Below are 26,512 nucleotides of genomic sequence, written 5' to 3'. Positions count from 1 at the left end.
TATGATATTTAAATGTCTACAGGGCCAAGTCATATGTAATATTTGTATCCTATCGGTATAATATTATGTATGATTTATTTGATTGCCATATATGTGTTAGACAATATTATGGTGGTTCGATTATATTGTCCAAGTGGGAGAATGTTAGAATTATTGTTATGGACTAATATAATCATAGACATTATTCCATAATCACAATCATTAACTAAAGTGCCTACTAATTACCAATAACCATAATGGGAAGGTTTACACCTATTAATTGCATTAGAGGCACATGGTAGCACCCTAATGACTATATGTTAGCCCATTAAACTTTAGTCAAAACACCACTATCATTAAAACCCAATTAACTCACTAATACCCCTTAGGCTAAGTGGGCATAAAAGAGAAGAAGGCATATAGTTATAATATAGAAGGAGGCTTTTGAATGTGGTAGTATCTTGGTAATGGTTGCTCTCCATTGGTCTTCTACAATCATTGCACTTGATCTTGTGTATTGTGTGTGATTTGGCAGATTTTAGAGTGTGCAAATGGCTCAAGATGTGATGGGAAACATGGGAGGTATGTTCTCTACATTCCTTAATTAATGTCCTAAATAAAATATGTTCTTGGATTGTTGCATGAGCATTTAATATTGTTGTTCAATCTGATTTATAGATTTAATGCTCGTAATATTGTTTACAATCTATCATGAATTAGTTAAAGCTAACTCAAAACTTATCCTAAGTGGCAAGTGAAAATACTGAGATCTTCAAATGCAACAAACACACAATATAGATGCGTCTGGATCATGATTTGCCATATAAAATCACCTGCAGAAAAACATGGTTATTACAGTCACAACAACCCCAACAAACAAAAATGGTAAAACTAAATTAGAGAAAATAGTAACTCAATACAAATGAAAAAAACATGAGCAAACTTTGAACCAAAAAACCAGATCAAACCCAAACCCAGGTCTGCAACTATTTCCAAACACCAATCTATCAATTACATAAATGTCAGCAAATTAGTGTTCTTCAATTCAACTTTATATCCAACAATAGATATAATAAAACAATAAAAAACAATAATCACAATAGATTCTTATTATTCCCAACTCATACCCATTCAAAAATTCACTCTTCTTCCATTCAAATTTCAAACCCATGTTCATCACATACCCAACATTATTCAAACCCATTTTCAACATAGACCTGTCGCCCAAGTCTGTTCCCTCATCAGATTTGTCGCCCACCCCGTCGAAGCTCCGTCTCCTGAAACCCAGCAAACCAGATCTGAAACTTCAGCCTTGCAGCCACCAGAGAGACCTGCCGCGAGCTTCAGACCCAGTCGCGAGCTGCTAGACCTTCTCGATTTCCACAGTTGTCCCAGTCGCAAGAATCCATTTAATTCAAGAAGAAGACGCAGATGAGAAGTCGTGGTGGTTTAAGAGGAAACATGGTCTGTTTAATTATTATTTTTATTTATGTGTTAATTAATAACTAAAAAGTTTAATTATTTAAATTTGTATTAAATAAATAAGATTTTATTGTAAAATATTTTTTAATTTTAAAATTAATATATTTTTATAAAATGGTGACATGGCATAAAACAAGAGTGAATTGGCATATTTATTGGGATAGGGAAGACCAGAAGATGAGTGTGCAAATTTTAAATGACGTAATCCCATAAAAAATTGATATATAATAGTCTAATTGACAAGTAACGGTGAAGTACTTATGATTATGATTATGATCGTCAAAAAATGTTGATGAAGGTATTTATGCCATAAAAAAAATTTAAGTATTAAATTGTTAATTTTGAAAAATTTTGTATTTTCGCCGCCAAATACGTTAATATCTTTTTTGGTGTACTGTTTTTTTTCTTCACTTTTTTAGTTTTGTTTTGTTTGTTTTTTTTACAACTTTATCTCTTTCTATCTCTTCTCCTTAACTTTAAAAAAAATTTCTGGCCACACTGCTAGTTGATTGGGCTCAAGTGTGGTACCATTGCGACTTACTCTTCAAGACGATCATTTTAATATATGGAAAACATATATTTTTTCGTCGTCGTTGGAGAAGATGACTGATTAGTGTTCAAAAGTATCATTTTATTAGTCTTAAAGTTTAAAATTAATTAAGTTTTAATTAATATTTTCATTAATTTATTGTCATGTATTTTATATTTGAAAATATTAATTTTAATTTAATTTGTGTTTAATTTTCAAAAAATAAAATGTATTTTGACACAAAGAAAAAAAAAGAATTAAAATTGAAGAAATCATAAAAAAATGGCATTTTTTACAAAATTAGGCCCAAAACCGAGCCCAAGCCCAAAGTCTTCAGCAACCACTCCTGAGCCACGCGAGCCAGCAGCCCAGCAAGCCGAGTCGAGCCATTCCTCCAGTAGCTGCCACGTGTCCCTGCGCCTGCCACACCTGCCGCCTGATGCGCGCCTACAAGATGCTGCCACCTCCTAACACGCCAACCTGCCGAGCCAACCTGAGCCTGCCACGCATCCCACTGCCTGGCGGCTGTCCCCCACGCCCCAACACCATGCCTGCCGAAGCCACCCACTATGTGACACGTGGCCAATGTGTCTCTTTAACTACTGCAACTTGTCTCCCACTTGTCCCACTTTACACTAATTTTGCATCCACTTTCCCCACTATTTTGTACACAATTTTACACATTTTGGTCCTATTTCTACTATAAATACAAAGCCAAATATAGGAAAAAAGGCATCAGATTGTGGAATTAAGTGTGGAGAGTATAGTTAGAGAGAAAAACATTTTTTGTTCTTATTTTTCTTTCATTTCTTTACATTTCTTTGAGTGAAAACAATGTCTATTTTATGCTAAATTCTCTTGTGGAAAGGCTAGAGTGAAGTTCATGCTTCACATTATATTTTTAATACATTGATTCTTTATTTTGTTCTTCATTTCTATATATTTGTTACAATTAAATTTATTTTCTTCTAATTTTTATTCTGAATTTATTAGTGCCTTTTACATAAGTCTATTCTTGCTCTTCTTATGTAATTTAGGCTCTTGATTTAATTTAGGATATTTGTTATATTATATGCTTTTTACTGCATTTTGTCATTGGTATTTTGTCGCTCTAAGGTATATAACATGATAGGTTTTTAAATTATAAGTTAATATAATTTAATTAAGAACATATTTTAAGGTGAGCTTTATTATATATATTTTCCAACTATAATTAATGGTGTAGAATTATAGTTGAGTAGAATGAATCAATTTTATTAAAATATATATATATATAGGACAATTCTCTTATAGGGGTTTCATTTTAAGCCCTACCGGTGGGGCTCTCAGTGTTTCTCAACCTGTGAATAGTTTTTGGCGCAGTTTTTTTTTATGACCGTGTATATTGCTATTTAGAGCATTCTGCAAATTTTCAAAAAATTCCGAATAGTTTACAGTACCGAAAATTAGGTTCAAACATGTTGTTTTCCACGCGCATAAAAAAAATTAGTCACGCGTGCAACAACATGTTTGAACTTAGCTTTCGGTACTGTAAACTATTCAGAATTTTTTGAAAATTTGCAGGATGCTCTAAATAGCTACATTATACACGGTCACAAAAAAAATTCGCGCTGAAAACTGTTCACGGGTCCAGAACACTGAGAGCCCTACCAGTAGGGCTTAAAGTGAAGCCCCTATAGGAGAATTCCCATATATATATATATATGTTTGCATGAATGAAACTTATACATTCCATATTTTCTTTCTGATTCTAATTCCTCAATTTTGTTTATTTAGTGTTTTAAAAAATATATTCTTTTTCAAAGTTACATTATTTCAAAGTTCATTGTTTCTAATTTACTAATCTTTTTTTTTACTTGTATTTTACTTCTCTGTGGATACGACATAGCCCGATTACTACTGCGACCGCTTAGGAGTTTATTGGGCGATATCAATTTTTGGTGCCGTTGCCAGGGAGGTAATTCTACAATTAAAGGTTTGCATAGTAAATTAATTTTCTAAAAAAAAAATATTAGTATAATATTTTTTAATTTCTCTTTTTTTTCCTTAGTAATTTTTATTTTTATTTTTTATTTATTTATTCATTTATTTTATTTATTTATTTTACTTTTAAGTTTAGAATTTATTTTCTAGATTTATGTTTTTTCGAAAAAAAGCATAAAATTTTAAAGCATAAAAAAAAATACAACAAAACAAAGTATTGAGAACACTTGTGTTATTTTGGAAATGAGTAAAAACCAAACTTGTTCTGTCTTAAAAAAATTGGTTCTTAAATAAAGTCTGTGTTAGCGTTATCCTCCAACATTTTCTAAGAACCTCAAGGAGTTCTAAAAAAGCTCTTGGGCCTAAAGTGGTACCTTTGCAGCCTTCCCAATTGGCCTGGGAACATTTTTGGTGTATACTTATTACACTATTACACACTTGCACTTATAATACTTAAAAAACAAAATATATATAATAATAATAAAAAAAATTTATGCCACGAAATAGAGACGCACTAGGGAGATTCGTGAGACAATAAGTAGAAGCTTTAGAAAACTCTCCTAGTTCGTCGTTTTCTTCCATTCGTTCAAATTCACCTGATTTACCGAGACTTCCTGAACCACCCACGATGGCTCATCAAGATGAAGTCCAACCAAGAACGCTACAAGATTATTTACATCCTATGCGTACAACCACACCTTCATGCGTAATGTATCCCAACAATATGCCAAATTTTGATTTCAAACCCGGCATGATTAACCACTTACCAACCTTCCATGGGTTGGAAAATGAGAGTCCGTACGTGCATATACGGGAATTCGAAGAGGTGGTGGCTACATTCAACAACGGAGCTGATGTCACCAACATTATGAGATTGAAATTTTTTCCTTTGTCTCTCAAAGACAAAGCAAAAAGCTGGTTGTATTCCTTAAGCCCTAGATCTATCGGAACATGGGACGAAATGACAAAAGCATTCTTTGCCAAATATTTTTTGCCCCATAAGACTAGCAGCCTTTAGAGGAAAATCTCTACCTTCATTCAGAAAGACCATGAAACTTTCCATCAAGTCTGGGAGAGGTTTAGAGATTTGATAAATCAATGCCCACATCATGGATACGAAAGCTGGCGTCTGATCAACTATTTCTATGACGGTCTCACAACCGAAAAAAACAAGTCATACAAATGATGTCCAATGAAAAATTCCTTCAAAAAGATCTCGATGAAGCTTTCGAGTACCTCGATGATCTCGCTGAAAAGTCCTACACATGGAATGGACCGAGTCCTATGGACAAGCCACGATCAACTGAAATCTACCAATTAAGGGAAGATGACAACGTCAAAAGCCAAATTGAATCATTGAGACAACAATTCGAGGCTTTCAAATCTCAAGAAGGTAGAGGAATCCACATGGCTGCAAAGGTAGAGACACGAGATCCATGCTTCATCTGTGGAGGGGCGGAACATCAACCGCAAGAGTGCCCAACTCTTGGTGAGTTAAGAGGAGGAAATGAGGAACAATGCAATGCTTTAGAGGATTACAAGAACCCTTATAACCCTTTCTCAAGCACTTACAATCCCGGTTGGCGCAACCATCCAAATTTCAGTTGGAAGGATTCAAACCAAGCATCTGGGAGCCAATGGAGGCCTAAGAAGCAACAACCACCAAAAGCATACATTGCTCCTCAAAATAACATGCGGTCAAGTAATTCTCTTGAGAATACTTTGCAAATGCTTGCACAAACACAAATAGCCTCAACTCAAGAGCTCAAATCTTGTTTCACACAAATGATAGAGAAAGTGAAAGACATAAAAATCCAAATTACGAAGCTAAACACTACTTTGGCAATTTAAGAGCATGGTAGACTTCCTGCTCAACCTCTAATCCATCAAAAAGGGCAACACATGGCACAAACCTCCTCCTCTCTAGATACAAATTTCAAAGAGGTTAATGCCATCTCTACTCGAAGTGGTCAAAATACGGTTTCACCATTAACTAAGACAATTATTAGTACGTCAATGCCTGCTCCAGATGGTGATATGCCAATAAGCATTCCAGTAACGACACCCTCTCCTTAAGCTTTGAAATCCACTAGAAAGGTACTAGAAAATCATGGTGAAATCCTAGACCTTTTAACACAAGTGAAGATCAACTTGACATTGTTGCATGTGATTAAACAACTGCTGGCTTATGCCAAGGTTATCAAGGATTTGTGCACCGTTAAAAGAAAGCACCATGTCAAGAAAACTGCATTCTTGGCAGAATAAGCTAGCGCGGTAATTGACTGGAAAACATAGCCTAAGTACAAAGATTCTGGTTGTCCCACCATCTCATGCCAAATTGGGGAACAGGAATTTGGTCAAGCCCTTCTAGACTTAGGAGCAAGTGCAAATCTCATGCCATATTCAATATACTTGCAATTAGGTCTAGGAGAACTCAAGCTCACATCTGTGGTGCTACAACTGGCCGATCGATCAATTAAGAAACCTCAAGGAATAGTAGAAGACGTTCTGATTCAAATTGAAAAATTCTATTACCTTGTTGATTTTCTCATCTTGGACACTCAATCTGAAGTGAGTATAGAGTCCAAAATTCCCATCATTATTGGTAGACCTTTCCTCGTAACAACAAATGCACTCGTTAACTGTAGGAATGGTCTCATAAAAATCTCTTTCGGGAACATGTCTCTAGAAGTGAATGTTTTCCACATCGGCAAACAACCACCTGATAACGATGAGTGTTTCCAATCATATCCGATCGATACACTTATTTCAGAAGAGGTAGAAGCGAAATACACATCTAATCATTTTAATCACCTCTTCCAAATTTCAGAAAATTCTGAGCCTGATGAGTCTAAAATCAACCCTGAAATCTTCAAACTCACATGCTAGAAGAATCATGTTTTGTAATCCAATCTTTGAGGAACTCCCTCAAGATCGAGAAGCATCAAAACCCTCCATTGAAAAAGCTCCTCATTTGGCCCAACTTCCCGAGGGTCTTAAGCATGTTTTCCTGGGAGTTGACAACACTTTTCCTGTCATAATATCCTCCAAGATCAATGCCACACAAGAGTGCCAACTCATCAATGTGTTGCAAGAACAAAGAGATGCATTAGGATGGACGATAGCTGACATCAAAGGTATTAGTCCTTTAATTTTCTCCCATCACATTCAATTGGAAGACGGGGCTATACCACGTCGTGACCCTCAAAGAATATTGAACCCAACGATGAAGGAAGTAGTTAATACTGAAGTCTTGAAACTTCTTGACTTGGGCATAATCTATCCTGTTGCTGACAGTAAATGGGTTAGCCCAACTCAGGCTGTTCCCAAGAAATCAGGGGTAACAGTGGTACAAAATGAAAAAGGGGAACTTGTGCCTACCAAGGTCACAACTGGGTGGCGTATGTGCATTGATTATAGAAAATTAAATGCAGCCACCCACAAAGACCATTTTCCACTTCCATTCATCGATCAAATATTGGAACGTGTGGCGGGTCATCCTTTCTATAGTTTCTCGATGGTTATTCAGGGTATTACCAAATCAAGATTGCCTTAGAAGATCAGGATAAGAACACATTCACTTGTCCTTTTTGTACTTTTGCCTTTCAGCGTATGCCATTTGGCCTGTGCAATGCTCCAACCACTTTCCAGCGATGCATGATGAGCATATTTAATGATATGATCGAGAAATGTATGGAAGTATTCATGGATGATTTGATAGTCTTTGGAGATTCCTTTGAATCAAGCCTTCTCAATTTAGAGTCTGTGCTTAAACGTTGCAAAGAGAAAGACTTGGTACTCAACTGGGAAAAGTGTCATTTAATGGTGCCATCAGGCATAGTCTTGGGGCATGTCGTGTCGGAACGAGGAATTGAGAGCAATCAATCAAAGATTGAACTCATATCAAAGTTGCCCACCCCTAAGACTGTTAAAGACATTCGATCTTTTCTTGGGCATGCTAGATTCTATAGGAGGTTCATACAAAATTTCTCAACAATTGCTCACCCTTTATCAAACCTCCTTGCAAAAGATGTTGTGTTTAGTTGGACACCTGAGTGTGAGGAATCTTTCTGAACGCTCGTTGCAAAACTCACTTCCACCCTTATCATTCAGCCACCAGATTGGAACTTACCATTCGAAGTCATGTGTGATGCTAGCAATTATGCTATAGGGACCGTCTTAGGTCAAAGAAGGGAAGGGAAGCCCTTCGTTATCTATTACACAAGTAGAACTCTTAACAGTGCTCAGATGAACTATTCTACTATTGAAAAAGAGTTACTTGCTGTAGTATTCACACTTGACAAGTTTCATTCCTACTTGATTGGTTCACCTATCACAGTCTTTACATATCATTCCACCTTAAAATATCTCCTTTCCAAAAAGGATGCTAAGGCACGTTTAATTAGGTGGATCCTTTTCTTATAGGAATTTTAATAGACCATAAAGGAGAAGAAAGGAGTTGAAAACGTGGTAGCAGACCACTTATCTTGTCTTGAATTTTCTGATTCCGCTGATGGCCCAGCCATTCGAGATGACTTCCTGATGAACATCTCTTTGCAATCACTAAGTTGCCATGGTACACTCATATTGTTAATTACTTAGTGACTGGAAAACTTCCAACTGCATGGAGTGCACAAGATAAGCGTAAATTTTTGGTCAAGGTTTGTAACTTTTATTAGGATGATCCATATCTTTTCAAGTATTTCCCCGACCAAATTATGAGACGCAGCAGCAGCAGTAGTAGCATCAACAGTAGTAGCAGTAGTAGCAGTAGCAGCAGCAGTAGCAGTAGCAGTAGCAGCAGTAGCAGTAGTAGCAGTAGTAGCAGTAGCAGCAGTAGCAGCAATAGCAACAGTAGTAGCAATATTAGCAGCAGTAGTAGTAGTAGCAGTAGTAGCAATAGTAGCAGTAGTAGTAGTAGTTATAGTATGATAGTTACGGTTGTTTTTGGTTCAAAGCAGGACTTTGTTGAACACTCGTAGCAACACTTATAGATTTTATAAGTTTAACCTATAGTTTAAGAATATTAATTATAACATAAGGTTTGATTAATATAGCTGATTATAAAGATGTCATTTATTATACTATAAGGTTTAGATAGAATTAATAAGATCATGACACTTGTCGTGTGCATGTTAATTTAAGGATTTAATTATAGTTTAAATAAAAAAAGTTCTAGAAACTCTAGAATCTTCCAAGACCATTAAGAGCATGACACTTGTCACAATCTTGTTTATTTGAGGATTTAAGCATTTTAAGTGGATAATTCAAAAATTGAAGTTTCTAGAAGCTCTAGACTCTTCCAGAACTTGCTAAAATCTCGTATTACTCAGTCAAACCTGATTAATCAATTCAAATTAAGCTGATAAAGTGCAATTACGTGTCTAATATTTCAACGTATGCCGATATATCGCAGTTATAGGGGCGATATATCGCCACACGGGAGATACAAAAAACACGTCAACTTCGCACGATCAAAACCATGAGCACTTGGGACATAGGGCCAGGCGATATATCGCCTAGGGGGGGCGATATATCGACCCTAGGATCACTTTTTCAAATGTTGTAGAAACCGAGCTTGATTCATTCCATAACCTCTTGACTAGCCTCTGAACGTTTTGAGCGAGTCTTCAGCACCTGTTGAACGAATATTCAAATATTTTTCAATTAATATTCATTATTTTTATTCAAGCTAAAAGGAGGTAGTTTCACTCCTTGAACTCTATAAATAGGACCTAGTACCCAGTCATTTCTCTCATTCTTCAAGGTGTGTTCAGAGCCTTCAAGCTGCCAGGATTACTATAGAGTGATAAACACTTGGGTTGGGATTAAAACTTTATCATCTTAAGCTTTATAAACACTTGGGAAATGAGACATAGAGTGTATTTTCAATATTGAGGTGTAGATCGGTTCTAGTACATTCAAAGGTATTCCTAATCTTAAGTTCATTTCTGTATGGTTCTTTAGTTTTCTTTACTCAAATCCTAACTCGTTGTTTTCCATTCTCGGTTAGGTATTTAAGTTCTTTGAACTTAAGGTTTCTTTTCGATAAGTTTCTTCTTGATGGTTTAGTTCTCTTCTTTATCATCTCTTATCTATAGAAATACTCACCATTCTTATTGTTGGTTTTAGGAGTGTTCCAAATCCCGTCCTTGTTCTCATAAATCCCGGTATTGGTAAGGAAAATAGGATAAATTTTGTATGCTTTTATGTTTTGATATATGCTATGATTTATGTATGATATGTTTTAGTTTTTTAGCATATAAATTATTTAGATAACAATCACATAATTTGTTTAGATAACAAACATATAACTTGTTTAGATAACAAGTCCCAATAATATATCCCTTGGGCATATGATTGTTTAGATAACGAGCCCCATAAAATTTATATGACTTGTTTAGATAACTAAGCCCCATAAATTTATGGGCATATGATTGTGTATGCCCTGATATTCAGCCTGGGTCTTTTATGCAGCTCGAGTACAGCTGGCTAGCTAAGAACAGTACTAAGGGACCCACAAATTGATATTTCCTCTGTGAAGGTAGTGTGACTCCCCAGGTAATAACACGATCTGAGGAATACGAAGCATTAAGGCATGAGCTGGAAATGGATATAAAATACAGCCTCCTGGGCATGAACTAGCGTTATGTTCAGGTCATAGTACTCTGACAACCTGCCATGTCCAGGAGTCTTTATAAACCTGGATACGTTATTTATAAACGTGCGGGGTCAGACATTACATGTCCGTTATCCCTGAATTCTCGGACACGTAACATAAACATGCATGATCAAACGTCACATGTTCGATTATGCCAGACGACCCATGATCAATTTTACCTAATGATTAGACCATACCTTAATATATATTGTAATATTCATCATTTGTGTAAGACATGTCACATATAGGATGGGTATCCGCGTGATGACCCCTGCACCTATCCTGGGATGGTTCTCCTATAAATACCAAGACATTGGATAGAGAAGGGGTTGGGTTTTTTCAGTGTAATGCAAATACTCTGTCAAAATATAGAGAGATATACAGTATTAATATCAACTCGTGGACTATGGGGATTTTAGCCTCCGAACCACGTAAAAAAGGAACGAGTGTTCTTACTATATAATTCTAAGTATCCTTAAGAGTTATTATTCTTATTACGGTTTATCCTTAAGCACTAGTTTATTCCAGCTAATTATATAATACACTGTTGGCGAAAAACCGCATCAACAGTTTGGTGCTTTCATTGAGAGCTGCAAATTAGTGCCATTAAAAAAGGTTCAGAACAAAGTTCATCATGGTGGTCACTTGTTCAAGGCATGGTAGCGAAATGAATCAGCATGGTGGGCAGGAGGCTCACCATACCGCTGTTTTCAATGAGCAAAACCCGGAGGGTCAGCAGCAGTCGGGAAAGCAACCAATGGGCCATGACGACACCGGAAGTTCAGCACCTCTACCGCCGAATCCGAACCCAGAATACTTGACTGCAGTGGAGATGGAGAACATGCAATTGAGGAGCCATCTAGCCAAGGCAAATAAACAAATCGAGGAAGTCTTGGCACGGTTACCCCCTCTTGCAACCAACGTTAATGTCGGAAAGAGGCAAGGCAGGACTCATAAGTCCCACCGGGATAGTTGACCCAGGCCCAGTCGGTTGGTTAGAACAACTCCAAGTTCTAATCCCGTTTCGCACAATCACCAAGAAACCCCATTTAGTGGCTTTCCCAGAGATCATCATCGAGTCAGCCGGTCAGTCAGAACCTCAACTCCGAGTTCAGCGCCGCCGTCAAATGGCCATGGCAGCCCACACAGATGGTCAAGGATGAACTCAAAAAGACGGCATGTCCCAACCGACTTCCCTGTACCGCGATCAGATTGCCATGAACAGGGAACCAGAAATGGTGGAGTAGAGCAACCGCAAGCTAGTTTGGTCCGACCTGATGGGACGAGAATTGCTTCACCAATCAGACATCCTCCGTCGCCGATATGGCATCTGTCCCTACCTCGTTCTGCTAGAGACGTTCCTGCCTACAGAAATAGCAGGAGGAATCCTCCTCCAGCTGCCCCTGCTCAAGTCCCGCGAGCACATGGGAATGCCCCAGATCCTCATCCTTGACCGTAATCTTTGAGCTTCTCTAATGGAAGCTATTGGACGGAGGACCGTCGAAGTGGTAGGACCAACGCATATTTGAGGAATCAGCTGAGTTCAGCTCAAAACCCTCGAATTGATCCACATATCGATCTGCGAGATCGCCTAAACTTGCAAAGAACCAATCCAGCTCGCGATGGAGTCAGTGGCACTCACCACGAGGGAAGTCCTTCTGAAGTACGCGGTAACGGGAATGCCCCACCAAACCAAGCTCAAACTTGGAGGGACAATAACCCGTCAAATGCGTACGGTCGAATGGAAGCTATTGAACAACCCCAGGGAACCAAGGACCCAACCCTCGAGAGCTTTGCCCAGATGGAGGAACTGATGAAAAGACTCCTATCAGAGAAGGAAAAGACTAGTATGACTCAGGGGACAAGCTCGAGCTTTTCACCCCCAACATCGCAGCAACACCATACCCGTTGGGTTTCAGGATGCCCCATTTATCAAAATTCGACGGAGATGGAGATCCGTCCGACCACTTGGGGATGTTCAATACCCTAATGATGGCCCATACCATCAGACTCGAGTTAAGGTGCTTAGTATTCCCTTTGACTCTGGTCGGACCGGCTAGGCAATGGTTCAAGCAATACAAAAAGCATTCTATCAGCTCGTGGAAGAGCTTCTCCGCTGACTTCAAGAGGGCGTTCTGGGCTTCCCAAGCAGCTCGGATAAAGGCAGACTCCCTTGCAAATGTAAATCAGCAGCCCGGAGAGCCTCTGAAAGTTTACTGGAGTAGGTTCGCCAACATCGCTGCGTGAGCTAGATACACGGATGAAAGCTCTAGGCTTATGGCGATGAGAACATGAATCCTTGTTGGAGGCAACCTGTGGAAAGAGATCCAGAGAAAGGGTGTCAACACAGTGGATGAGTTCCTGAACAAGGCTCAAAGGGGGATCAACCTAGAAGAGGTGCGAGCTTCAGTTGCAGGAACCAGCCAGGTCCCTACCCAGCCCGTTAGAGAGGTAACGGGCGTTGCAACTACGGCTCAAACTGTTACCCAAAATAACCAAGGGGGAGGAAGCAAGAGGAAGGGAAGTGGAGAGGGCGACCAGAATGGTTCAAAGAAAAATAAGCCCGTGGAGAAGTTCAAACCAATCTATGCAACTTACGCCGACCTCACAGATACCAGAGAGCGCATCTTCTTGGGAAATTATGCCCGCCTTCCGTGGAAGAAGCTGGAGCCTCTAAAAAATCAAAGGGCGAAGAGGGACCCTTCAAAATTCTATCAATTCCACAATGACATTGGTCACAACACCGATGACTGCAGGCATTTGAAGGATGAGATTGAGATGCTCATCAGGGCCAGGCCCCTGGCTCAGTATGCCCGGAATTAAATCACTCCTAATCAACTCGCTGGGCAAAACATTCAATCAGCTCCGGAAGCTCCCGTAAATTAGATCGGAGCTCAGGTGAATCAAGATACCACTCCCCCAATAATAGGGGGAGAGATAACAACCATATCCGGAGGCTCTCATATGGCAGGCACAAGAAAAAATGCATAAAAGAGGTATGTCAATGAGCTGAGGTCTCACAATAGAGTTGAGTTCGTCCCAAAGCAGCGTTTGTCTAAACAACAACAATTGGAGAAACAACCAATGAGTTTTACTGAAGAAGACGCTAGTCATGTCCAATTCTCGCATAGCGACCCTCTGGTCATAACCGTCCAGCTCGCCAATCAGAGAGTTAGGCAGACACTGGTTGATAACGGGAGTTCTGTGAACCTGCTATTTAGGTCCACACTGGAGAAAATGGGATTGTTTGTGACCGAGCTGAAGGCAACCTCCATGATGTTGTATGGGTTTTCCGGCGAAGGTTCGGCAATTATCGGAACGATCGACTTGGTGATAACCTGGGGTGAGGGACCATGAACTGTTTCCAAGCTGCTCGAGTTTGTGGTCGTCGATTGTCCGACCGCCTACAATGCAATCTTGGGTAGGCCCATGCTGATGGCATTCGAAGCCATAACTTCTGTCCGTCACCTCGTGATCAAATTCCCTTCATCCACGGGAATATGTACTATCCAAGGTGATCAAATCGCTGCCAGGGAATGCTATAGTATTTCTATGAATGGAAAATCACAACCCGGGCAGCAAACGATGGCCGTCCAGGATGGAGGCGAGGAATCCAGGAGGTCAGAGTTGATCTTGGGATGGAAGAACCTCAGCAAGTCGGTGGCAGGGGCACCACCTCGAGCGATGATATTGATCCACGAATAGGCAAAGATTGATCTGAGCTCCAGGCTATTGAAGATCTCGAAGAAGTAAACATCAACCCCAAGGATGCCTCGAGGGTGGTTAAGCTTGGGAAAAACCTTGACGTTGAACATTAGGCGGAGCTGGTAAAATTTTTGCAAGAAAATCTCGATGTTTTTGCTTGGTCCCATGAAGACATGGTAAGGATCAGTCCAAGAGTCATCATGCATACCCTTAACTTGGACAAAAGCATGCCTACGAAAACCCAGAAACAAAGGCGCCTGGGTACAACCCAAGCTGAGGCTCTGGAAGAAGAAGTAGCTTGGTTTTTGAAATGCGATTTTATTCACGAGGCAAAATACCCAATCTGGGTCGCCAATCCTGTCCTGGTCCCAAAGCCAAATGGAACATGGCGGACCTGCATCGATTTCCCTGATTTGAACAAAGCTTGTCCCAAGGATTGTTTCCCCTTGCCAAGAATTGGCCAATTGGTGGATGCCACCGCTGGGCACGAGCTCATGTCCTTCATGGATGCATACTCTAGATATAACCAGATCACTATGAACCCCGAGGACCAGGAGGATACTAGCTTCATGACTCCAACCAACATGTATTATTATAAAGTCATGCCCTTCAGGCTGAAGAACGCTGGGCGACCTACCGGAGATTGGTCAACAGAATGTTCGCTGATCAGATCAGGAAAAACATGGAAATGTATGTTGATGATATGTTGGTCAAGTCAAAAACTGTCGATAACCATGTCTCCGATCTGATGGAATGTTTCAGGATTCTAAGGAAGTATAGTATGAGGTTAAACCCCCAAAAATGTACTTTTGGAGTGGCGTCGGGAAAATTTATGGGATTCTTAGTCAACACCAGGGGGATAGAGGCGAACCCTGACAAAATCAAATCGCTGCTAGAAATGCCTTCACCCAATGTCCAAAGTCTGACAGGAAGAGTGGCAGCCCTTAATCAATTTATTTCTAAGTCCACTGACAAGTGTTTGCCATTCTACAACCTGCTCCGGGGTAACAAAAAGTTTGAATGGACTGATGAGTGCGAGCAGGCTTTCCTCGATCTAAAAACACATTTGGCCGAGCCACCAGTGTTGTCTAAGTTGACGGCAGGGGGGGCCCTTTTCCTTTATTTAGCTGTGACGGAAAGTGCGGCCAGCGCCGTGCTAGTCTGGGAGGAGGACCGAGTTCAAAAGCCAGTATATTATATAAGCAAAAGACTTCTAGGAGCAGAATCTCGGTATCCTTTAATGGAAAAGATGGTGTTCTGCCTTATTACGGCCTCCAGGAAGCTTAAGTCATATTTCCAATTGTAATGCCCCGAATTTCCTAATAAGGTTTGGGACCTTGATTAGGAGGCCGGGAGGGCCATAATTGATTTATTATAGTATTTAATGATTATATGCATATTTACGTGAATTATATTATTATTTGATGGTGAATGCATGCATATGGGAGGATTTATTATTGTGAGGGTATTTTGGTAATTTGGCCACTGTGGGCGTAATTGTATATTTTGGGTGCATGATTGTGATTAATTAATATAGCCACATTATAAGGTGGATTGGTTCGAGCTAATCGACATGAGACGATCATGAGATGTAAGTGTTCGGTCTAGTCATAACGGGTTTAAGTTCGAGGCTCGGGGTGAGACTCGGGGTGAATTTAATGATTAGAGCATTACCGGGAATTAAAGGGTAATGAGATATGAGTTATTGGTACATGGGAATATTGAGAATAGCGGGAATTGGAGAGCGTTAATTATAATTAACGAGATAGGCGGGAAAGGACGGTTTTACCCTTGGAAGCTTTTAGAGGGGTTTATTTGGCTTAGGGGAATTATGGTCTTTTGACCCTAAGGATATATATGACATGAAGGCTGTGGAAAATACAGAGTTAAAACAGAGCCTATCCTCTCTTTCTCCCTTCCTTCCCGTACAAGTCCTCCTTCACCCTCTTCTTTAGGTTTTGAGAGCCTATCTTGAGGAAGCAAGCTAGGGAGTCAAGCTTGGGGAGGTTTAGCTTGATTTCAGCCATTAAAGAGGATTCAAATCGTGTTTGAGGTAAGCTTCAACCATTAGTTTCTGGTTCATACTCTGTTTTGAGTTTTAGTTTTTAACTTGTGTATCACTTGTGGAAAGTTTGAATTAATGGAGGTTTGGGTGATGTTTACTTTGGGTTTTGATGAGGGTGAGTTATAGAGGATGTTTGGTGGTTAAATTGGGTGTTAGGTTGGGGTTTGGGACAAGTTTGAAGGGTTGGTTTCGAAGAAAACGCAGGGGAGAAAAATCTGTCTGTTGCTGGTTTGCGTAATGTGCCGCGGCCTGTCTATGGTGTGCCGCGGCCTGAGTGTGTTTCTGGGAGGAATTATGCCTCTGTCAGGGGGTGAGCCGCGGCATGGCTATGGTGAGCCGCGGCCCATCAGGGCAGATTTGACCAAAATTGTGTTTTAAGCTTAGGGATGCTTACCATAGGCCTCGGAGTTGATCCTAGTACCCGGTTAAGTGGGGATTGATGTCCCGGAGGCTAGATATTGGTTTGGGAACTTATGTTGATCATTTTTATTGATGATACCTTATATTTGGTTATGGCTAGGTGACCGCTAACGGACTAAAAGTTGATCGTTCTCAAGGGTCGTTCTTTAAATCGTTCTAGCTCGACTTTGAGGTAAGACAACTGCACCCTGTGTATATGTGACATGCATGGCTATTATGATGCATGTTGGTTGATTACTGAGTATGACATGCATGGTTGTTATTGATGCATGTCGGTTGATTATTATGTGTGACATGCATGGCTATTCTCGGTGCATGTTGGTTGACTATTAAATGTGACATGCATGGCTGTTATTGGTGCATGTTGGATTGTTGAATATATTGCATATGATGCATAAGAAACATGTGATTAGGACATGCTTTGTATACTGGGTGTGATATCGTTTAGAGCTTGAGCCTCTGTGTTAATGCATAGTCCTAGTCGTACTAATATCTGTTAAGTAAGCATGCTGAATACCTTGTTTATGGATATTGGACATGTGATATATGTTTGGTGGCATTGCTTACTTGTGTATGGCGCTGACTTATTAGTCAGAATCGACAATGGTGTCAGATCCGTCTGTGAAGCTGTGACTTATTAGTTAAGTTCACCACGGGCTGAGCACTGGTCGTGTTTTACCGACCCAAGGGTCAGAGGTGGCAGTGCGTTGTGAATGCCAGGCCAAATAAAGATTAGATCTAATCGAGGTCGGCATTGAATGACTCATATGGGGTATTTATGCTGGACCGAACGGAAGGTCAATGAGAACTATAAGCGCTTGCCTGGTCTAAGACCAGATGGTTTCAGCCAAGGTATATGACCCCGGTGACCGTTTGTCACATGGCTAAGGGACGTTGTCCATAGTTTCAACTCTAGAGTCGTGAGGAAGGTTATGTTGGTGACTAATCACCTTGCACCTGTCCTAATCAAACTTAAGAAAGAATCACTTATCGGTTAAGCCCTGGTGACCCTATCGTCACATGGCTAGAGGGAGCGATGCTCATTATTGTGACTTTTGGCTATTGTCACCTATTGGCTTGGACTGACAGTCCCGAATGGTTATTATGATCGTTGTTGATATTATATCATGCTCTATTGTGTTTTCTTGCTGGGCTTTGGCTCACGGGTGCTACGTGGTGCAGGTAAAGGCAAGAGGAAGCTGGACCATCCTTGAGTTGGAGAGCTTAGGTGATGACGTGTACATATGCAGCTGCTCGTCCGCCACGGCCGAGGTTTAAAGTGGAACTAGGGTTGTACCCTGTTTTGTCGCTTAGAACGACCTGTTGTAAACATTTTCTATAATCAACTCTGAAATTATATTTTCGGGATCCCAATGTAAATATTAAACGTTCTAGTGAAACGTTACGTCTTAACCAAAATGTTTAATCCCTAAACCGCTAATCATACTTAGTTCACGATTTTGGCCAAATGACTCGGTTAGCGAGTTTAGCACTATTTACAAGGCACACCGTAACGGTCCCTGGGGTTTGGGGCGTTACACCAATCCCATTCAATCCACATCATGACCGATCAACCTTTAAGGCAGGTGCTGCAGAAACCTGAGACATCGGGACGTCTATTGAAATGGGCGGTCGAGCTCAGCCAGTTTGAGATACTGTACGTACCCCAAACTACGATCAAAAGCCAAGCCCTGGATGATTTCATGGCCGAATGCACTAGATTCCAGGAGGATCCCTTGAGGGAACTGGTGCAGGAATTATGGAGAATCTTTGTGGATGGATCATCTAACGAGAACGGATCCAGAGCTGGGATCATCTTGATATCCCAGAAGGGCATCGTTTCCACTCCACATTGCGGTTCGGATTCGTAGCGTCCAACAACAAAGCCGAGTACGAAGCCTTATTGGCCGGGCTTAGAGTGGCGAAGGAATTAAAGGCCAGGGCCATCCAATGCTACAACGATTCCCAGCTCGTGGTAAACCAAGTGTCTGGGGAATATCAAGCACGGGGGACCAAGATGGTAGCTTACCTGTCCAAGGTAAAGAAGGAGTTATCCGAGTTTGAATATGGCCTAGTCGAGCAGATCCCTCGCGAGCAGAACGCCAATGCCGACGCTTTGGCTAGACTCGCTACCGCCAAAGAAGCCGAGACTCTAAGCATAGTACCAGTCGAATTCTTGGAAAGTCCAAGTGTGGCAGAAAGCGCGATGGAGGTCGAGATGATCGATATCAGGCTGACCTGGATGACTCCCATAATAGAGTATCTTACGACAGGGAAATTGCCTGATGAGCGGAAAGATGCGAGGAGAATACTCTATCAAGATCCAAGGTATACAATCATAGACGGGATGCTATACCGACATGGTCAGTCCTTGCCTCTTCTACATTGTGTTCTGCCAGAGGAAGCCAAAACTATTTTGTAGGAGGTGCATGAAAGCTTCTGTGGGGATCACGCTGGGGGGCAAAACCTGGCCTTAAAGATATTAAGGTAGGGGTACTTTTGGCCCATGTTATCAAAGGACTCCATCTCCTATGTCCAAAAGTGTGACAAGTGCCAGTGATTTGCTACAGTCGCTCGAGCTTCACCAGTCGAGCTGAAAATGATATCATCCCTATGGCCATTCACGGTGTGGGGAATCGATTTAATTGGAGCCCTGGCCACAGGAAAAGGAGGAGTTTGCTACGCAGTAGTGGCCATCGATTATTTCACAAAGTGGGCAGAAGTGGAGCCCTTGGCAACAATCACCTCAAAAAGTGTTCTCGACTTTGTAGTCAAGAATATTGTTTGCCGCTTCGGACTGCCAAAAAAGATTGTATCAGACAATGGAACCCAGTTCGATAGTGATCTCTTCACCAAATTTTGTGAAAGGCACGACATAATGAAAAGCTTCTCCTCGGTGGCCTACCCGCAGGCCAACAGGCAGGTCGAGGCCGTAAATAAAACTCTCAAAGCAAGTCTTAAGAAGAGGTTAGACGAGGCCAAGGGAGTCTGGCCCAAGCAGCTCCCGTAGGTCCTATGGGCGTATCGGACCTCTCACTAAAATTCTACGGGGCACACCCCGTTCTCCCTGACTTTCGGGAGTGAGGCCGTCCTTCCCGTCGAAACAAATATAACCACGCATAGGCTCCACCTTCAACCAGGAGCGGAATGACGAATTACTTAGCGTGTCCCTCGACCTAATTGGTGAAAAACGAGAAGATTCGCAGCTACGGCTCACGCATTATCTACAAAAAATCACTCGTTATTTTAATTCAAAGGTCAAGAAGCGTATCTTTGGTTTAGGTGACCTGATACTCCGAAGAGTATTTTTAGCAGGCGAGGACCCCAAAGATGGTGCCTTGGGTCCGAGCTGGGAAGGGCCCTATCAGATAGTGGAAGTCATATAGGAGGGAACTTTCAAATTGGCTCGACTTAATGGAGAAACAGTTCCACGGACCTAGAATGCTATGCAATCAAAAAAGTACTATCAATGATTGTACCACCTGTCTATGTAAGGCTCAATTATAAAAGCCTTGCAATTTAAGAAATAACAGAGTCATTGTGTGTTTTTTGTATCTTTGTATGGTTTCATTTGCGTGTTAGTTCGGATGGTAGCGTTGATCCAAAGTAACCCAGAAAGTCCACTTCCTGCTTACTTGGGGCACATATAACCCAAGAATCAAGTTCCGAAACATAGAAGTTGGTAAAATTGATTAACCAGTGTTTTTTCTAAAAAAAAACGCGAGGTGTCAATAAAACTAACATGAACTAAGTTTTCATTAAATATCCTGGATACGACTAGGTTTCGAAACTTAGAAGTTGGTAAAATTGATTAACCAATGTTTTTCTAAAAAATGCGAGGTGTTAATAAAACTAACACGAACTAAGTTTTAATTAAATATCCTGGATATGAACAGGTTCCGAAACTTAGAAGTTGGTAAAATTGATTAACCAGTGTTTTTTCTAAAAAAACACGAGGTGTCAATAAAAATAACGCGAACTAAGTTTTAATTAAATATCCTGGATACGAACAGGTTCCAAAACTTAGAAGTTGGTAAAATTGATTAACCAGTGTTTTTTCTAAAAAAACGCGAGGTGTCAATATAACTAACACGAACTAAGTTTTAATTAAATATCCTGGATACGATCAGGTTCCGAAACTTAGAAGTTGGTAAAATTGATTAACCATTGTTTTTCCTAAAATATGTGAGGTGTCAATAAAACTAACGCGAACTAAGTTTTAATTAAATATCCTAGATACGACCAGGTTCCAAAACTTAGAAGTTGGTAAAATTGATTAACCAGCTTTTTCTAAAAAAAAAAAAGCAAGGTGTCGATAAAACTAACGCTAACTAAGTTTTTAATTAAAAACCCTGGATACAATTGGGTCCAAGGCCTGATACTTAACAGGTAGGATATAAATCATCCGTTTTGGTCACAGCCAAGATTAAAGTATCTATCTCGACCTAAGGGTCCTGTCCTAAGGTTTTAAACGTACACGTCATGAAGCAAGAGAAGGAAATCAAGGAAGAGGTACTTCAGCCCCGCCAGCAGTTGGTACGAGTTTGGGGGGAGCTAGAATGGTGCCAACTTCACATAGTTGAGGAAGTCATTGAAGTACTGATCAAGGGGGAGGAAGGCCACGACCTTTAGGTGCTCATCACTCCAGGCCGCGAAATCATCCTGGAGTGGTGCACAACTCCTCTCCCCCTCGAAGGGAGGTCGAACGATGAGAACGCCTTTCCCAACCTTGATGTTGTGGGACAACATGATCTTGTTGACCCTTCCTTGGGTCGTTATTTTGGAGACTATCTTCTTGGGCTCAAAAAATGCGTCAGGTCCGACCGCGACCTCCTTCTCCACCATAAGGCCGACTTGAGGAATGGGGGAATTAGGGACGACCTCCTTCCCTTGTGGATTTGTTGGGACGACGAGTCAGCGATGTTATTTTTGAGTGCACTTTTCTTGGGTGCCATTAGCTCGCCTATCGAACAGGAACGATGGAACTCTTAGTGGGCGATGTAGAATTTTTATACGGGCAAGAAATAACAAAGAAAGGCTAAGGATTCTAACACATGAGATGATTCAACCTCAGCTCGCGATATGGTGCCACGCGCTACCTATGCTACGCGCCTAGGTTTCCCAGCAGACCCCTGGTATTTAGGGATCCGTGTGTTAGAAAATCAGGCCACTACCCTCCTTGGGGAGCAGTTTAAAGCAAAACCACCCAAGAAGTGTAGCCCCTAAGCAACCTAATGTCAAACCCTAAATACCTTTCATCTTTTTTCTAAAAATTACCCAGGAATTACCCAAAGATTTACCCAGTTTATGAACATCACAATCTTAGATATATTTTAGGACCTACTCAATAAACCTAAACTGAAACTTATGTACCAAAAATGTGTGGGAACAACCTAATGCTAGTGACAGTGAAGTGCATATTAGCATGATAAAGAAAGAAGAGAAACACACAAAAACCAGTAAAAGAAAAGTTCCAGTAAAATAGAAAACTTACAGTGTGTTCTTCGACGAAAGGAATGAGCAGCGTAGAAGGAGAGTTCTTGAAAAGGTCCTTGGTGACTGGGTTTCCGAAGGTTTCGGTGGTAGATTTATGGGATTTTATGAGAAAATGAAGAAGGGTTTTTGAAGTTTAGAAGAGAGAAAATTAGGAAAAGTTTCAAATGAGAGGTGATGAACGCTGAAAATCGCCAGCCCCATTTATATGTAATAGGCCTAAAGAAACGTGGACCTTCCGATCAAGCTAATGCGAGATGTGAGGGTCATGTTTCGAAAGATTAAACGGCGAAAAAAAAGGTGGCTAGGCCATTTAATGCAATCCTCGAAACCCGAAAAGACTCCAATCACGGCGTTCCACGTGTCCAGTGCTCAAGTAATGAGCCGACATGGGTAATCGCAACAGAAGTTTAAAAGTCCCCACCGTGCCAGTTAGAGAATGACGTCATAAGACATGGGTAGGGAGTTGGGGTGCAAATGTACGCCCTGATATTCAGCCCGGGTCTTTTATGTAGCTCGAGTACAACTGGCTAGCTAAGAACAGTACTAAGGGACCCACAAGTTGATATTTCCTCTGCGAAGGCAGTGCGACTCCCCAAGTAATAACACGATCTGAGGAATACGAAGCATTAAGACACGAGCTAGAAATGGATATAAAATACAGCCTCCTGGGCACAAGCTAGCGTTATGTTCAGGTCGTAGTACTCTGACAACCTGCCATGTCCAGGAGTCTTTATAAACCTGGATACGTTATTTATAAACGTGCGTGGTCAAACATTACATGTTTGTTATCCCTGAATTATCAGAAACGTAACATAAATGTGCATGATCAAACATCACATGTCTGATTATGGCAGACGACTCATGATCAATTTTACCTAATGATTAGATCATACCTTAATATATATTGTAATATTCATCATTTGTGCAAGACATGTCACATATAGGATGGGTATCCACGTGATGACTCCTGCACCTATCCTGGGATAGTTCTCCTATAAATACCAAGACATTGGATAGAGAAGGGGTTGGGTTTTTTTGGTGTAATGAAAATACTCTGTCAAAAAATAGAGAGATATACAGTAATAATATCGACTCGTGGACTAGGGGGATTTTAGCCTCCGAACCACGTAAAAAAGGAACGAGTGTTCTTACTATATCATTCTAAGAATCCTTAAGAGTTATTATTCTTATTACGGTTTATCCTTAAGCACTAGTTTATTCTAGCTAATTACGTAATACACTGTTGGCGAAAAACCGCGTCAACAGATTGCTTAGCTAGCAAGCCCCAAAAAGTATGATGGCCATTATAATGCATGTTTTATAGTCATATGTTTTGTAGTCTTATGTTTATGTTTTATGCTTTATGTGCTAGTATATTTTCCTTGCGGGGCATTAGGCTCACTCATTTATTTTTAATGTATGCAGGAAAATAGATATGGGAAGAAGGATTCGTAGTAGCTTGGCTTGTGTATTAAGGATGAAGGGATTCGATGGGCTGCGTGATGATTCGAGGACGACGTTATTTTTAGTCTCTTTAAATTATGTTTTTATGTATTTTTCACATTTAGCTTTGTAAACAATTTCCTTTAGTTCAAAGTTATGTTTTATTTTAATACAATGGGATCCCACACCCCGCATTTATATATTTCAATATTTACTTTGGAGTTTTTAATAAAGTTGTGTGAATATTTCTTATGTATGTTTTCTCAAAAATAGTCCAAGGTCTTAGAATTAGTTGGGTCATTACAGTTGGTATCAGAGCAATGATTCATTCGCATGAAGTTCTCCTTGATACACATGCTCAAGCTCTGAATCTAACTGCCAATGTAAGTGTTTATGTTATAGTTATTATGTTTATATGTATAACTAACGTTTTGGCCTTATGTTTTCAGTTAAGAATGAACGGAGCATTAACGTATGAGGATATCTGAGTCATTAAGGTCTTGAAAATAGTTAGAGAACCAAGAAAGACCGTAGGAGTGCTAAAAAGAATCACTCGAAGATTACTTTTATTCCACAGGGAGATAGGCACCTCCAAGCAACTAAGCAAATCATGATGAGAGCTACGGAGCAATATATTTTAGTGATTAGACTTTTTAAAGATTATCCTACTGTAATTGCAACTGTAGAAGATATATGGGAGACTATAGATGATGAAGATAATTACCGGTAGCTATGAGATATTTTTTTTCTCATACTTAGGTTCTCCTCTACGATGGAATTCCAATTCACAAATGAGTAAAAACATAGAATTTTTACAAATCTTCCTCGGGGGCATTTTGAGGCTCAAGATAATGATGACTATGAGGAGATAGATGATGATATGTTAGATGAAGGATCAGATGTAGATGAAGAGTCCCAGAACTTTACTTAGCTAGTTAGATAGTAGTAGTAGTAGTAATAGCTAGTAGTAAGTTATAGTATGTTTATTACTGTGGATTTTGGTTCAAGCCGGGACTTAGTTGAACACTTTAGCAACATTTATAGATTTTATAAGTTTAACCTATAGTTTAAGAATATTAATTATAGCATAAGATTTGATTAATATAGCTGATTATAAAGATGTTATTTATTATACTATAAGGTTTAGATATAACCCATAAGATCATGACACTTGTCGGGTGCATGTTTATTGAGAAATTAAGCATTTTTGATGAATAGTTTTATAAGAGAAATATTTGAAAACCCCAGAACCTGCCAGCATCTTTGAAATCGTTATATGACTCAGTCAAAGCTATTTACCCAATTCAAAATAGGCTGAAAAGTGCAATTACGTGTATAATATTTCAACATATGCCCATATATCGCAGCTCTAGGGGTGATATATCGCAGCTCTAGGGGTGATATATCGCCACATGGGGAAATACGAAAAACATGTAACTTCGCACAAATGCATCGTCGAGCCTCGGGATATAGGCCCAGACGATATATCGCCTACAATGGGCGATATATCAGCCCTAAGGCAAGTTTTTCAAATGGTTTTGAAACCGAGCTCAATTCAACACTCAACCTCTTAGCAAGCCTCTGAACCTTTTGACTGAGTCTTAAGCCTCTGCTGAAAGAATATTCAAATGTTTTTCAATTAAATATTCATTATTTTTATTCAAGCTAAAAGAAGAACTTTTCACTCTTGAACTCTATAAATAGGACCTAGTACCCAGCCATTTCTTTCATTCTTCAAGCTGAGTTCGGAGCCTTCAAGCTGTTAGGTTTACTTTTGAGTGATAAACACTTGGGAAGTAAGATAATAATGTGTTTTTCAATATCAAGGTGTAGTTCGGTTCTAGTGCTTTCAAAGGTATTCCTATTCCTAGTTCATTTCTATATGTTTCATTAATTTCTTATAGTTTTCTTTACTCAAATCCTAACTCGCTGTTTTCCATTCTTGGTTAGGTATTTAAGTTCTTTAAACTTAAGGTTTCCTTTTGGTAAGCTCTTCTTCTCGGTGGGTTAGATTCATTTCTTTTTCATCTCCTTCTTTTAGAAATACTCACCTTCTCATTGTTGGTTTTTAGGAGTGATACAAATCCCGTCCTTGTTCTCAAATCCCAGTATTGGTAAGGAAAATATGATAGACCTTGTCTGTTTATATGATATGTTATGCTTATGTTATATGATATGTTTATATGTTATCTTATGTGATGTTATGTTATGTAATATGTATAGTATGTTTATAGCCTTGGGCATATGACTTGTCTAGCGAGCAAGCCCCAATGATTTATGGGCATATGACTTGCTTAGCTAGCAAGCCCCACAAATCTATTGGGCATATGACTTGCTTAGTTAACAAGCCCCAAGTAGTATAATGGCCATTGTAGTAGTATATGACATATGTTACAGTATATGTGTATGATATAGCTTATGTGTATGTTTTATGTTTTTAGTAGATTTTTCCATGCTGGGCATTAGGCTCATTCCTTTATTTTTTATGTATGCAGGAAAATAGTTATGATGGTGGAAGGATTCATGGCAGCTTGGGGTTGTGTATTGAGGAAGAATGGAGTTGATGGACTGTGTGAACGATTCGAGGACGACGTTGTTTATAGTCTTTTTAATTATGTTTTCTATGTATTTTCCGCACTTGATTTTGTAACAAATTTATTTAAGATTTAAGTTATGTTTTATTTTCAAACAATAGGATCCCATACCATGAATTTATGTACTTCAACATTTTCTTAGAGTTTTTAATAAA

The 26,512-nt window shown here is 39.9% G+C and overlaps 1 long non-coding RNA gene and 1 other non-coding gene across 3 annotated transcripts; one reads left to right on the top strand and one right to left on the bottom strand.

The window, feature by feature from the left end:
• Positions 1–414: 414 nt before the first annotated feature.
• On the top strand, positions 415–26,512 carry LOC133823495 (uncharacterized). Of its 2 annotated transcripts, none has more exons than XR_009888373.1 (4): positions 415–561; positions 3,879–3,965; positions 23,746–24,146; positions 26,259–26,512. It is a non-coding gene; the product is annotated as an uncharacterized LOC133823495 (long non-coding RNA). The 2 variants fall into 2 exon arrangements; XR_009888372.1 differs by having other exon boundaries at positions 3,879–3,947; positions 26,259–26,511.
• LOC133827820 (small nucleolar RNA R71) lies at positions 4,983–5,088 on the bottom strand. The gene has a single exon (XR_009890471.1). It is a non-coding gene; the product is annotated as a small nucleolar RNA R71 (small nucleolar RNA).

This window comes from Humulus lupulus, chromosome 3 (genome assembly GCF_963169125.1).
Source record: "Humulus lupulus chromosome 3, drHumLupu1.1, whole genome shotgun sequence".
NCBI classification, from domain to species: Eukaryota; Viridiplantae; Streptophyta; class Magnoliopsida; order Rosales; family Cannabaceae; genus Humulus; species Humulus lupulus.
Note: the sequence above shows the minus strand (reverse complement) of the source record. Positions and strands in the feature narration are given on the sequence as shown.